Source organism: Curcuma longa, chromosome 19 (genome assembly GCF_044706935.1).
Source record: "Curcuma longa cultivar G26 ecotype Majalengka, Jawa Barat chromosome 19, ITB_CL_G26_1.1, whole genome shotgun sequence".
NCBI classification, from domain to species: Eukaryota; Viridiplantae; Streptophyta; class Magnoliopsida; order Zingiberales; family Zingiberaceae; genus Curcuma; species Curcuma longa.
Window position 1 is genome coordinate 3,085,723 of NC_133879.1, and position 14,863 is coordinate 3,100,585.

Here is a 14,863-nt window from a genome sequence, read left to right on the forward strand (position 1 = left end):
CATTTTAAGTAATGCTTTCAAGTTAATTTAAGGAAATGCTTTTAAGGCATCTTGCTTTAGAATTAATTTTTTTTTCATGCACTTATCAATCTTAGTTAACCATTAGGTGTTGGATTTAGTTTTACACAGTTGTTACAAATAGATATAGATGCCTCTTTATTTATTATTTCTGCTCATTTGCTACTGTTAGCTCCTTTTTCTCCACTACTTTTAATCGTTTATATTCTTCTCTAAGAGCTATAGTTAGTCCAAAAACAGGACTGATTGGCCAACAAGTAACTATGTTCTTGAGTAAGCTGGCTAAAGTAAGCATAGTTGGTCCAAGATTAGGACTGGTACATGGATTAATTTATCAAAGTAAAATCACAAATGTAATTGGGCAACAAGTAACTATGTTGCCAATGCATCCTGAGGTTGGTGTCATTTAAAATCCATGACCTATGGCACTTCCATTCGGATATGGTCATTCGAAACATGGTTTGACTCGGCGTCTGAGTCAAGAAGATTGTGTTTTCCCCTTCACGAAGCCAACTTCTTTGTAGACTGATGTTGAACAACCAATATACGAACGCCATGGATTCCATGTCTGGCAATTGCATTGTCACCACCAATCGACCTTGTCGTGAAGTGAGCAGGTTCTCTTGCTGGGTCATTGACTCGAACCTTAAAAAGATGAGAACGTTAAATGTCTTCACCATCTTATACAATTGTACTAAAAAAAAATAACTTGAAAGGACAAAAAAAATTTCTGAACATGTAGTTCAGAAAAGTGTGTAGAAGCAAGTGCCGCCCAGAGCTTGTAGTAAACTCCAGTTCGATGTACAAAAGAGAATAGAATTTTGTCTGCCATGTCGTTGCTAAATAGGAATTGTTTTGCTTCCTACAAGAAAGGATTTATTTTGGTGAATGTTATGAAAAATACTTATATTAGAAAGAAACCAATTCAGCAAAAACATCAAGTTACCTGGTTACTTGAGCAAAGAACCAATCTTTCTAATAATTACTGACTCCAACATTGTATATTAGATCACTTTTAGGATGCAAGTTTGTATATATCTCCCATAACCCATATTGTCTAAACCTATCATAGTTAGTGTAAAGTTTATTAACATTTTTAGGATTAGGATTGGGAATGAAGAACTTGGCCGCAGAACTACGATCAGGAATACCAATCTCCCACAAGGTTGGGGCATCTCTTGGTGGTCTATATACAAGGTTGTCTAAGTCGATATTACCTCTTGTTTAAATCACCAAAGAAATAGTTAATTAACATTGACCAAAGATAAGAACTAAAATTTCTGTATATCTAACTCACCTAAGATGACTTTAATAGTGGTGCTATAATTAAATTCTCCAATGAAATCATGCAAAAAGATTATAAACTCCAGAGTGGACATTTTTAATAAAAGTTTCCTTGAACATCTGCTCTTACCTAAAATTGGTATCCTTGCATCATTAGGATCTATTAAATAACTTTCATGAAAGTGAATGAATGGTTTTGTCAGTGTGAATTAACCTTGCTTTCTGTTTGCCAAGATCCTACTTTTCTAGGAGACGCTAAACCAACAAAAGCTGCATCTTCATTTATGTAATTTTTACTAATGTACCTAGCAAAAATGGACGAAAACAAGTAGCCTTCCATAAACAGTTCCTCTTTGCTCTCTCTTATGGTAATCCTCTGAAGCAGTAAACTTTAAGGTCAATTTGCCACTTCAATTTGGGTCTATCTTTGTAGTCGCTAGAGTATTGGTATTTATCATCCACCTAATATATCAAATTTCTTGTTTTAATCCAAGTTATAAAGAAGTGCACAAAATGAATTGTCAACCTCTCCTCTAAGGGCAGGATTAGTTGGTTTAATGAGGATGAACTGCCTCAGGGTAGGCTAATTGTTGACATCTCCCAGGCATACGATCATGAGGCATGGGCATGACTCTTTGTCTATCACCTGCGACTGCCTTGTAGTGAAACCTGCATTTTAATGATTGGTTAAGTTAATTTAAATTGAAGAAATTGATATTAATCTTTACTTGTCTTTTTCTAAGCTTGAAAACTACTCTATTTTCTGTTATTTCGAAGTCTGGCCATCCTTGAACGTGTTCATAGATGGCTTACGTGTAGAATCCTGAGCAACCTTTTAATAATACAAATCTACGGAGTAATTATTAGCGTATAGCAATTCCAATCTCAAGATGATTCTTTTTGGGTGTTTTCAGAAATATTAAGCACAAGAGCGTCGGAAGAAAACATATATACCCTCCACACTGTTCACTTTTATGAACTTCAATTAAAAAAATGAAAAAGAGAACAATTAATGGTTACATATCGGCCTTTGACGTGCACTGTCACCCAGATCCGGCCGCTGCGGGATCGCCATTGCCGCCTGAGCTAGCACAGCAAGTGAGCATTGCAGCTCTGCATGAAGTGCATTGTGAGGAAAAGGAAAACAAAATAAATGGAAGAACCAAATTATTCAAATGAATGCGATCGTCTTCAAATAAGAATTATACATGAAGACAGAGGCAAGGATTGCAGCTAGCAATTTCGATTTCATGTATTCTCCTCCTAATTAAGGCTTATGTCTAATCATCTTGATCATCTACCTCCTAATTAAGGCTTATGTCTAATCATCTTGATCATTTATATTTATATTATTATGATCCATTTTTAGTAAAGATTAAGAAAATTGTTATAATAGATTTAGTTGTTTGCTTATTAATTTTTTTTTAATGAAGGTAAATTGTATTATAATTCAAGTGAGGATATACATGTTTAGATGCCCCTAAATTAAAATACATGCATGTGTCTGAATCATCTGAAACATCCTCTCTATATTAGGTATATCACCCTCAAATTGACATCTATTGCGTGCTTGTAAAGTAAGAAAATCATATAAGACATCTCTAAGTGTCGAGTCTTGTTGAGTGCACTATTTACCATGGAACCATCGATGGAAAACCTTCAACATCTACTTGGACGTGCTCGACTCTTGCTGAATGTGCAACTAGGTTCGGAACTTATCCCAAAGAGGTTTGCTTACGGTGTAGCCGAAGAAGAGGTGGTCCATAGACTCGTTCACTCTTTGACAAAGCGGACAAGTTTTGCAAGAGCTTCATACAAAATCCAATCCTTGGTGCATAGTCTTTCATTTGCAAGTAGTCAAACTGTGAATTGGTGGTTCAGCATGAGGCATGACTTCCATACAACTGATGACCATGCCTTGGCCACTTTGTGGCTTGAAAAAAATCATAGGTGATGGTTGAACCATCGTTGTTGTGCACCACCAAACTAGGATTCAAGAGTGACCACCCTTTATTGGGCAGTGTCGACTTTGATTGGATGACTGCTCTAATATGGATGAATCTCTTGATGAGAGGTGAGTTTGATGCCTTAGCTTGTCAATCCTACAAGTCAGTTTGTCGAAGGTACTGATGGTGGATCCACCTTACCCCAAGAGAGTCTTTCTTCCATTGAATATTCCATAGCGATTTGCTAAGTAGGGTTTAGTTCCATGCATGCAGATCATGAAGTCCATAGTCTCCTTCCGTTGCTAAACATATGGTGGTCCAAGAGATAGGTGAATGCTTGTTGGACCATACGAATGACCGACATATTGTATATAATTTGTCGATCACTGCACAAGGGATATGTAAGATGGAGAGCTAAATGCATTCGATATCTTGTAGGTAGGATGGTCTTCACCAGTTTGAGCTTATCGACATAGGACAATGTTTGCTTGAGCCATGAAGCTAGTTTCCGCACATTTTCCTTATCAAGGCTTCATAGTTGCTAGTCCTTAACTTCACCGCAGCGAGTGGGATGCCACAGTAGCTAACGGGGAGGGACCTTGTTGAAATTTAGTGATTTCCAATCATCTGCTCGTTGTGCGATCTATGACTTTGGCAAGGAGCAAGCTCGACTTAGAGAGGTTGGATGGAGCCTCACCATGCCTTTGAACTCCACAAGACAATCTGTAATCAAGGTGATGGTAGGCTCATCCACTTGAACGAAGAAGAGGAAGTCATCCACATAAGCCAAGTGTGTGATATCGGTGCTGGTGCACATCGGGTGATAGTGGAAGGTAGGCTACATCATGTCACCTTGAGCGACCTTGAGAAGATATGTAGGGAATCCTATGCGACAAACAATAAAATTCATAGCAAAAATAGGATTCCAAATAGCAATCCATGTGAAAGAAAACTCGTACAAAGTTCAATTTATTTATCTAATAGATCTATACTTTTGAAGTGTATCCTTCGCTTATCCCGCTCGTCCTTGGTTCGCCGAATCTCTTACACGTTCAAGCGTCCATGCCTCTATGTGTATCCACATGAACACGATCTCAAGCTTCGGAGAAGAATCGCCTTTGTGGTATCGTGGACTCAATATAGTTTATCCGATAGTTCATCGCAAAAGCAAACTGTGTAAAATTAAGTCGATACTTAACTCATGGTCTATCGCAAAATCAAGTGATCCTAGCCTCTCTATGTACCCATACATCTTCAGTACATGTTGTATTGCAGATGTATCTTCCTGCATTCGTAAGCGAAAGAGGAGCTTAGAGACCTCAAACCATTTGGATCTCACTTGCTCATCGAATAACTCACGAAGGTGATACACAATAGTATAAGCATCCAGATGTTCATGTTGTTTCTGCAAGTCAGGTGACATAGAGGCTAGCATGATGCAACTAGCCAATTCAAAATCGGCTAGATGTTTCTGATAAATCAACTTTTGATCATCAGTTGCATCTTCTGTAAGAGGTCCTGGAAGAAGATAGTTGAGGACATAGGTAAGTTTTTCAAATTTGAGAATAATTCTCAAATTTTTATACCAGTTCAGGAAGTTAGAGCCAATTAACTTATTGGTATATAAAATTATACGCAAATTCAAAGACGTCATACTTAATTGATTAACCTAGAAAAATAATCGAGCATATATGAGAGATGAGTTTTGCAATATATTTATAAACAATTTACATACCAATATGGGTCCCATTTATTTTGCAAATTCAAGAGCCCTTACTTTGATTCGGGAGATAGTAGGTTTCTTCAAATGGATTGATATCCACTCTAGATAAGAATAACCTTGGAGAGAGTTCAACAAGTCATTCTTAGCTACAGTAGTAGGCATCATATGCCAAATATGTATCACGTATAAATAACTATCACATTATGCTATCAACTAATTAAATATTCGCATAAACATCGGGTTGTTAACACATTAATACGTATATATTATATGCATAACACCCAACTTCACCTCTATCCACATTGACATTGGAGAGAGTCAACAAATCAATGCTTCAAGTTAAGGTCAGTCCGCTAATTGTGAGATCATATCTCGATGGTTCAAACATATTTAATTTCAAATTGGGCTTGAAGAGAGTCTAACAACCCAAACAAAAAATCAAACTCTAATTCTAATCATATTAATAGAAGGTATTAATTTTAATAATTTTTTATGGGATATTAGATCTCATCCTCTTTTCATGCAAACAACCGAATTATCTACATGACATGATAATAAATGACATGATATAATTAATACAACCAATCATAGCAAATGACATGACATGATATAATTAATGTAACTAATTATGACTACTTTCAGCCATAGTCGTCGTAAATTTTATTTAATAAAATATGATTAAGAATTTGATTTCATAAATCAAAATTCTTTAATTAGATTAGGGAATAATTTTTCATATCTAATCACATATTTTATTTTAAAAAATAAAATTTTTTAATTAAGAAAATCTAATTAATTAGAAAATAATTTTTCTTAATTCAAAATTTCTAATAAATTTAGAAATTCTATAATTAAAAATTATAAATTAAATCATAAAATTTCTTTAATTAAATTTCCAACTAACTATAACACACAAAATGATTTTATACGTATGCCTTGCACTATCAAGCTTTGATACCACTTTGGAATCGGTCCGGTGCGTTGCGCGTGTTTACAAGTATAACAATCATGCATAGTGAAAAATAAAATAATAATTAAATCTAATTATTACAACACTTACAACACACGCATGCAAATACAACAGACACAAGACATGACTGAAATTTAAAATTTTCAGAATAATAAATATTCTACACATACCTGGTATATGATGCTCAACGAAAATGACATCAATCGAGCGACTCTCGTCGAAGTTTCACCTCTACTGGTGATCCACACCAAGCATTCTTCGAGATAGCTTTTGAAGCTACGAGTTGTGTCACCGTCTTCGATACTAGTCGTCGAACAGCAATGATCGATACGAGAGAAAATCCTAATATCGAAAACATGCAACAACACACGTCGCGTTCATTTCTGGGACTTTCTAACTATCACTGGGAATCAAATTTTTGGATAGTAGGAAAAGAAAAAAGAAGGACCAGAACACTTTCTGAAAAAATATAGAAGATCACCGTAGGCACACGGTGTTCCGACGACGAAACCCTAACGGCTACCCGAGGTCCCAGAAGCTGCAACTTCTCCATCCAACAAAGAAATCCGAAAGCTCCTCTAGCGGATTCGGCGGCAACAACCAAGTTGAGCAGGGATACTGACAGCAGAACCCTAATTCCGAAGATGAAATTTTCAATAGGGTTGTCTGGCGGGATCAAAAGAGAGGATGGCGGAACAGAGGGTAGTAGGGGCATAGAGGGCAGCGGCGGCAGACTTCTTTGGTGTTCGGTCGTGGGCGGAAAGAGATCGACGGGCTTCGACGGCGGTGAATAGAGAGGAGAGGAGGTGAGGGGAAAACTAGGGTTTCTTGATTGCCACTGTCCATCGAAGCTTGGCCTCTTTAAAGCCTACATTTGCGAGCTGGATCGCGAGGAACTCGCGATCATCGTCCATCGGTTTTGTTAAACTCAAGCACCGTGAGAGACGTGGGTCGTGGGCGTGTGGAGCGAGCGGCGAATCAGACGGTGCACGTGAGCCTGAACCAAAGGGAAAAAGAACCCAGGTTGAATCGGACCGAGAAATTTTAGGATTTATTGTAACAAACTGGGTTCAAACTAAATTGCTTAGTTCAATAATCAAACGATCTTCGATTTGACCAAAACTAATTTTGTTCATTTTGTCTTCATAAGACGAAGCCCCTCATCTCTTCTCTTTTGCCAAAATATCTTCCATCATGAATCAAACAAAATCGGTTCATTTCATCTTCATAAGACGAAGTCCATTATTTTTTCTTTTGTTTGGTCCAACCAAACTTTTATTCTTTTGAACTGAGAATCAAATTCACTCATTTTAAGTTTTTCGGAAAACTTATAGTGTGTGTGACCCAATAGGTTTTCGATTATGTTGGTCATCCGTAATTAACCATTAATTACGGAACGATCATGAGTGATACCTAGTAGTACTCATGATGATTAAATAACGATTTCTTTCCAATAATTTTAAATCCTTAAGTTCTTGTGGTTCTTTTCCTTTTCATCTTATACTCATTTAATTCAGGATATGGTGACGAAGGAAAAGTGTTTTTGCACAATCCCGTAGGGATTTATTGTTTTCTTTTTTTATTGTACCTCTTAAGCTCTTATCTTGGGACAAGGTATATGTGTTCAAGAGTGTCAAAACATCAGGGCCGGCCCTGGCCCAGGGCAACTAGGGCGACTGCTCAGGGCCCATAAATGAGTAGGGCCCTAACGCGGTGGAGGCAGAGGCGGCTAGGATTGTGAGGCCTCCGCTTCCGGCGGCCACGGGGAGGCGCTGCTGGTCCCGCTGCTCAACTTCGCGATGGTGGACTACGGCGCTCAGGCTTCTCGGATGATGCCAACTTCCGTTTCCTCCGCTCGCTTCACCTGCACTCTATCTTGTGCGCATTGATCACCTTTAGTACTGCAGGTGAAACAAAAATAAAAATCGCTGCTTTGATTACAAAAAGCACCTCCTTTTTTTGTTTGCTCGCGATGGATTGATCATTGATGTCATGCAGGTGCCTTTGCCCGGAGCCGTACCCGGAGCAAAACCTAAATTTCCTTGGGGCTAATGGAATTAAGCTCTTCCAGATCAGGATTGAAGGGTGCAAGGTGCGTTGCTAATGTCCCTGTTCCTGGTTCCTCCAGTTCGCGTTTACTGTTTTGGATGCACTTCTAGTGTTTGATTAATTGCCACTGACATAACCTAAATCGTTTATCCTTGTGCACAGTCAATTACTTGATGATGGCTTGGTATATCTTTGATCTCTTTGATGAGAGCAACTCTTTCTAAATGCTTTATTCATGTTTGCTCTTCGATACGTAAATCTTTGTCACTCCAGGGGTTAGTTACATTGGCTAAGTTACATTGGCTAATGCCTAAGTTTATTCCTTGTTATCAGATTAGCAGTTGACTTGAATTTCCTTAATTGCTTAGGTTGATGATACTATTCGTGAAAATGCAAGATAGCTTAGTAGTTAGTTGGTAAAGGCTTTCGTGATTGTTTGCAGAGTCTAGGAGTAGAATTCTATCTTTACCTGTTAAATGTATAATAACTATAAGCTAACCACTTGACAACGCTCGAGCTTACTGTTTGTTTGATATCTAACATTGAGATTTATTATATCAGTTTATCCTATTTCAAATTAACTGGTGTGTTAATGACGCTTCATCATTCAAGCTAGGTGATCAGCCTCTTCTTTCCATGCTCCTCTAAATTACTAACTCAAGGCAACTACTCAATTTGTGCATCTTTATGTTGATTAGTTGAACTATTTTGCATGTACTTTTTGATTAACAATTTGCATCTCTTTCAATCTTGTTTTTGAAAGTCACTAGCACAATTCTATTAATACTATCTGCTCTGAGTTTTAGTTTTGATTTTTGAAGTTTCTAAACTATTTGTCATATGGATGGAGTATACATATAACAGAACTATTTGTTAAAATCGATATAGAATTTCCAATTTGGAACTTCTTCACTACGAAGAAGAAAAAGAGTATTTCAATGGAATTTACAGTAGCAATTTAAAAAATTCAGACTTTTTTTATATTCTAAATATTTTTTAGAGTATCATTATCATTTTAAATAGGAGAAATTATTCTTTTTTATCTTAGAACTCTAGTTGCTTGGAGAGCATTATTTTATATAAAAAAATTTTATCTTGAAATTTTTATTGATTGAAAATTATAATTTATGTTACTGTGTCAAGGGCCCAAAAATTATAATTTCACCCAGGGTCCTTGCACAACAAGGACCGGCTCTATCCAAAACACATGACAAATAATTTTTTCCAGCAAGGTCAAGTGTTTCAAATTCAAGCTTTATAATATTTGTCATAGCAACCACTTAAAGAGCGCTCGTACTAATAACATGTTATAATTTAATAGTAGAGGAAGAGAGAATTGAAGAAAGAATTATCTTATTAATGGTTTCTATCAAACACCCCTATTTATAGGATAGGTGGAGTGGTATAGTTGAAGTGTTTTATTCCAAGTGGTAAGCATGGAGACATGTCTTGCTTGAGGTTTTGGATTCGAATTCTTTTAGCAACATGTATTTGTTGACTGAGGTGTTGTGTGATTCAAGTCTTAGCAATATGTATTTGTTGGCTGAGGTGCTGTTAAGGCAGTATTTATCCACTACAATTTTATGGTGCCGCGGTAGGACATTCAGGTTGTCATCCAGGCACTTGCAGTTCGATCCCTAGCTATGGCGTATTTACAGGAATTTTCCTTCAAATGGGAAGCGCAATCAAAGGATGTTGGGCGTCTAGGCTGGTCGCTGCGTGCACTTCCCGATTTACCCTGGTGGCCGATGGGAAACTTCCGTGGGACCGAGCCAGTCACCTCTAGGAATAACCAATAAAACTAACGGGGATTTATCATTTTTTGGTGGAGTGGTATAGAAGTGAAAGAATACAATTATTCATCAATCAACAATCCAATCAAATCCATCATCTATAACATGAAACAAATTGTGGTATTATCCTGGGTAAGTGATTTAATTTTAAAGAGTGTGAAGATATAAATTTAAGAAATTTAGAGAGCAATATGTAATATTTCCTAAAACAATAGAAATAGAGAAAATGCTGAACTAATGGACTTTAATTATCAATATTAGTAATGTATGATATGCCAAGATCTTTAATAACTCCAACACATATATTTTAAAAAAAAAAAAAAAAAACGAGCCTCAAATTTCATAATTGAATTTGTCTCAAATCTAGCAACACATTGAAATAATCTTGTGGTAGTGTGGATATACGTACTAGAGTTTTATTTATTCTCTTTTACTATTTTAAATGCAACACGGACAATTAGTGAAGAACAAAAATAGATTTATTGATAAAATAAAATAAAAACATGAAGACTTATAAATGGTAGAAAATGACATTTATTTTCAAATAAAATTATTTTTTAAAATACATAAATAAAAGAGTTTTACTATTTTTTGTTAATTATAATTTTTTATTTTATCAAACATCAAAAAAATTTGTAAAACAAATTGACCTAAGTTATAGTTTAATAATAATCTTCTCGGGGCTATTTATCTCCTTTGGCAGAACTACTTTTTTTTGCAGGCACGACTTTGCTGAGGGCTGAGTAGATCTTTCCCAGTAGTAGTAGTAGTAAGGGAAGAGTCAATGGTACACCATTTACGTAATACCTTAATTTGCTTGGCTCGAGCGCATGCGAGAGAGAGAGAGAGTTTTTTATTCGGCAGAGGGATGACGAATTATTGTGATAACTATAAATAGGGGATAGCTATTTTCTTCATTCATTTCTTGCAACTTGACCAGAACATCATCTTGAATCTCCAAAGCTTTGCAGGGCAGAGCAAGACTTGAACTCGAAACTGAGCCTTCGTCACCGACTGCGGCTTTCCTTGACCTTCCTCCTCACCGGGCATCCTTTTATCCGTCCCCATAGGCAGGCACTGTCGCTAGTCCGGGGGCAGGAGATAGAAAGAACAGAGTAGCCTTTCCTCTCTTTCTTCGATTAGTTGAAAAGAATTAGAAAAGATTTTAACTTGAAACTGATCCTCGTATTAGACGAGTCTTGGAAGGTCAACCCATTCTCTTATGAAATATGAAAAGCCCTCCGATTGATTGCAAAGATCGCGCTACGCCAGAGTGGTTCCTCTACTCTCCTATTTCCCCGTGCTACCCATTGACCGATCTCCCGAACCTAATAGGAAGAACATAACTTCCTTAGCAGGTCATGGATGGCGTAAGACAGAAACTCCTTCCTTACGCTTCGACCTTTCACTGCTACCTCTACAGTCACGCGTCCTTCCCCTTCTCTGCCTGCCCGCTCCTATCCTTGTCTTCGTTCAGCTCATGAGTTCATTCGAGGCCTGAGATGTGTTGAAGCTTCGCCGACCTCATTTCGAGTAAGAAACCTCATCTCGAGGGAAGTAATAAAGAAATATAAGCCGTCTTACGAATAAGAACCACTATGGAAACTGTCCATCGCCCACCGCAGAACTCACGAGTAGCTGCTCTCCCCCTCTGACCCTACCGCTTAGTGCCCCTACCGATTCACTTATGAATAAGCTCCGTCTACCACATACGAGAGCACACCGCTGATTTAAACGGGCTCTGCCAACCGCTGAACTTTAGATTAGAACGAACGAGCAAAACCACGTCGCTGTCGCAGGAAACTGACTTTTATATTAGGCCCAAAAATATAGCCAATATTATAGTAAGGGGGATTAGAACTTATATTATAGTAAGTGCGGAGAATTTACTCTTATATTAGGCTATAATAAATTCCCAATATATGTTAGGTACTATAATATAAGTTCGCTATTCAAAACTACGAAAGATCTAGTGAATGGTATTTCCTTATGCGAGCACAACTACTAAACTGCCTAATGGTCGGCTCCTTTCAATCGCTCCTTCTATGGCAATGAGAGGGTGGAATCCTTCTCTCCGCCTACTCTAATAGGCCCCTGATGGACGATCTGACCTCAGATCTTTATTAAGAGCCTTAGCACTCCCGTCGCTCCATTCATTGCTGGCTCGAGTCGGTCCTTTCTCCGCATATAATTAAATACCCTCTGTCAATAGCTCACACTCGCTGGTCGGCTCAGTGCATCTGTCCCTATATCTTCCTTTCACTCCACTCGCTGGCTCCTACTTACGCATCCCTCAGTGGGTCATGTGTCCCCCGGGTAGGTTTGGGGAAGAGACTGCCTCCTCACCCTCACACGGGGGAGTCTGGTAGTCATGCCATCCAATTCCTATCAGTCCTCTCTGTCCGGCTGATCTGCCCGAAAGAGTGAGACCCTGGGAAGAGAAAGAAAGGATCCGGATACGCTTCCCCCATCTTGGCTCCAAATTAGCACCGACCTCCAATCACCAAAAGAGAAGAGAGGCCGAGGGAACTCCATGGGATTCACATTCACCACCGTTGAGTGATGGATGGTCTAGCACCTGGGAAGGATCTCTCTACGGTAGATAGATAGGGGAGAGTGGGAATGAGCCCTCCATTGAACCGAATACTGAATGAAACTGATCCTCGTCACTGACCGTAACTCTACTAAGACCGGTCGAACTCAAACATAGTGGGAGGGCTTCCATCGAACCCGTGCATCCGCAAACTAATCTCGCATCTAACTCCAACTCCTTTCTCTTTTCACTGCTCGTGGGCTCGCTCCTTTCCTTTCCTTTCATGAGTCGGCTTCTGTTCAACGGAGTTCTGTTCTGGCTCGGAAAGCATTTCTCTGCTCTAGGAGGCTCGGAAAGCATTTCTGTTCAACGGAGGTTCGCTCTTTGGTGGGCAGCAATCGCACTCACTTCACTTTGGTGGGCTCGTTCCACTACGTTGTTAGGATTGCTTTGTTGAAAGTTCGGATTGCAGAGATCGCGCACGTAGGCATTAGAGCACGTCCGAAATACGAGTCCGAAACATTCCATGGAAACCCACTGAACTAGGGGTTAGGACCTCTCATTCCCTCTGTCCTTCCCTTAATTAAGAGTTTGCTCCTTATGAGTCGGCTTTCCTTCGCATGACTCGCTGGCACTGAACGCTTCTTTCGCTCCTCTAAGCCTTCATCTCAGTTCCTGATCCCATCCTATTAGAGTATGGTCGAACCTCCTCTTGAGCTGGGGAAGACTACCCCTATTGTATTGTTCAGTTCTGAACAACTATTCTTGAGTCTCTCTGCTCTGCCAGCGAAGAGAGTGAAACCTGAGCCCATCCCTCTGCTCCACCTAGTCCTCTGCGGATGAGTCTGACCGGGACTGGGGTCTCCCATTGCATTGGTCAAGCCTTAGCCTCCGGAGACGACCCGAACAAGAACCATTCATTCTATTATTCATCTACAAAGCCCTCCGATTAGCCCTTGCACTCACTCTGCCGCCCAACTGGGAGTGGGAGTGAGCCTTCTTCTTGACAGCTTGACAGCGCTACCTCCCCCTTTGTCCTCTTCTTCTTTCTTGACGGCACTACCGGGCCTCAAACCAACTCCGGATCAAGCAAGCTATCTCTCGACTGATTAGACCGATGGCATGCACGCACCTTCTTTCTCTTGAGTTGAGTGCCGGTCCCTCGTGAGATCTATGCACACCATTGAGACAAAGAAAAGTAAAGAAAAGAAGCGGGGCAAGAAAGTGCGCAACTACTATTTATATAATGAAAGGAAAAGATAGGAGCTCGGGGTCGGCGGCTAGGCTCCACTCGCACTCGAAGTGAAGGAAGGTCTGTCTAGCTCTGCCTAATTTCATTCACTTGAGGTCTATATTCTGCTCCGCTCTTCCGAGCCTTCATAGTCACTTGAGTTCAGGTCTCGCTACCGTGCCTCGCTTCGGTGATGACTTTGCACCGCAATTGTATATATTGGAGCTAGGCTTACTGAAATTGGTTGACTTCGGGTCCTTTCACTCGGCTACGCAACCTAGTTCCCGTCCGAATTAAGGATTTCTTTGATTGCTTCAATCACGTTGTTTGCAAAGATTTCGCTTCGCTCAACTGTTGCGGATGGCAAAGATCTCGCGCGCTTGCGCGCGCTTTGGAAATGGATTGCAGAGATCGCGCTCCGAACTGCAGAGATGTCGCTATGCTCCACTCTGCCGCTGCGCTTGACGGAGCCGCGCTCCTTGCGTCGCTTGACTCCGCGCTCGCTATCGCTCAACTCTGCCGCTATCGCTTCGCCAGGTTTGCAGAGATTTAGCTTTTCGCTCAACTCCGCGCTCGCTGTCGCTCAACTTTGCGGGCTCGCATAGCTTCACTTGTCGCTCCGCACCTATGATCTAGTCTTTGGCTAGCTGCACTTGCCTCTCCGCCTTGTCCAAAGCTCTTTCGTTCGCTGTTATTGCTTCAGATGGTCAGCTGTGGATTGCAAAGATCGCACTTTAGACCGGTGAGCTGGGACGAGTGATTAGACCTGGGCACACCTTTATCGAACCCATGAAGAGTAGATCCGTGATTGGTCAATTCGTTCACTCCTCAATTGTATATATTAGGCTTCTTTTCTTAGTTGATAGTTGACGTTGATAATCTTTGTTGACAAGAATTGGACCATAAGAAGAGAAATTCACTAATCGTTCTAAGGCACTGAACGGAGGGAGGACTAAAGCACTGTCATCACTCGTATTACTTAATAAAGAAAGAACTTGAGCCCATCCTGAGAGTGAGCCTACTTAGATTCGGAACGGGTCTAAACGCTGAACGGATCTAAATTCAGTCCCTTGACAGAGACTTTTGTCCACGAGAAAGCATTACGTTGAGTGCGAAGCCGGGGTAGCTTCCGGTCACTTCAGTTCCACTATCGAAAAAACTGCCTAGCCAAGTTGACTTCCCACTATAGTATAGCACCGCCCATCCAAGCCCATTCTACGCATTACGAGACACCCTCCTATTCAGGTAGTCTACGTCACTGTCCTCTCCCTCCCCTCCCTGCCTGCTAGTCCCACAGTGCGCTAATTTCTTCTCTC

The 14,863-nt window shown here is 39.9% G+C and overlaps 1 pseudogene; it reads right to left on the bottom strand.

Moving 5' to 3' along the window:
• Positions 1-163: 163 nt before the first annotated feature.
• LOC141812749 (uncharacterized) lies at positions 164-2,377 on the bottom strand (annotated as a pseudogene).
• Positions 2,378-14,863: the final 12,486 nt, after the last annotated feature.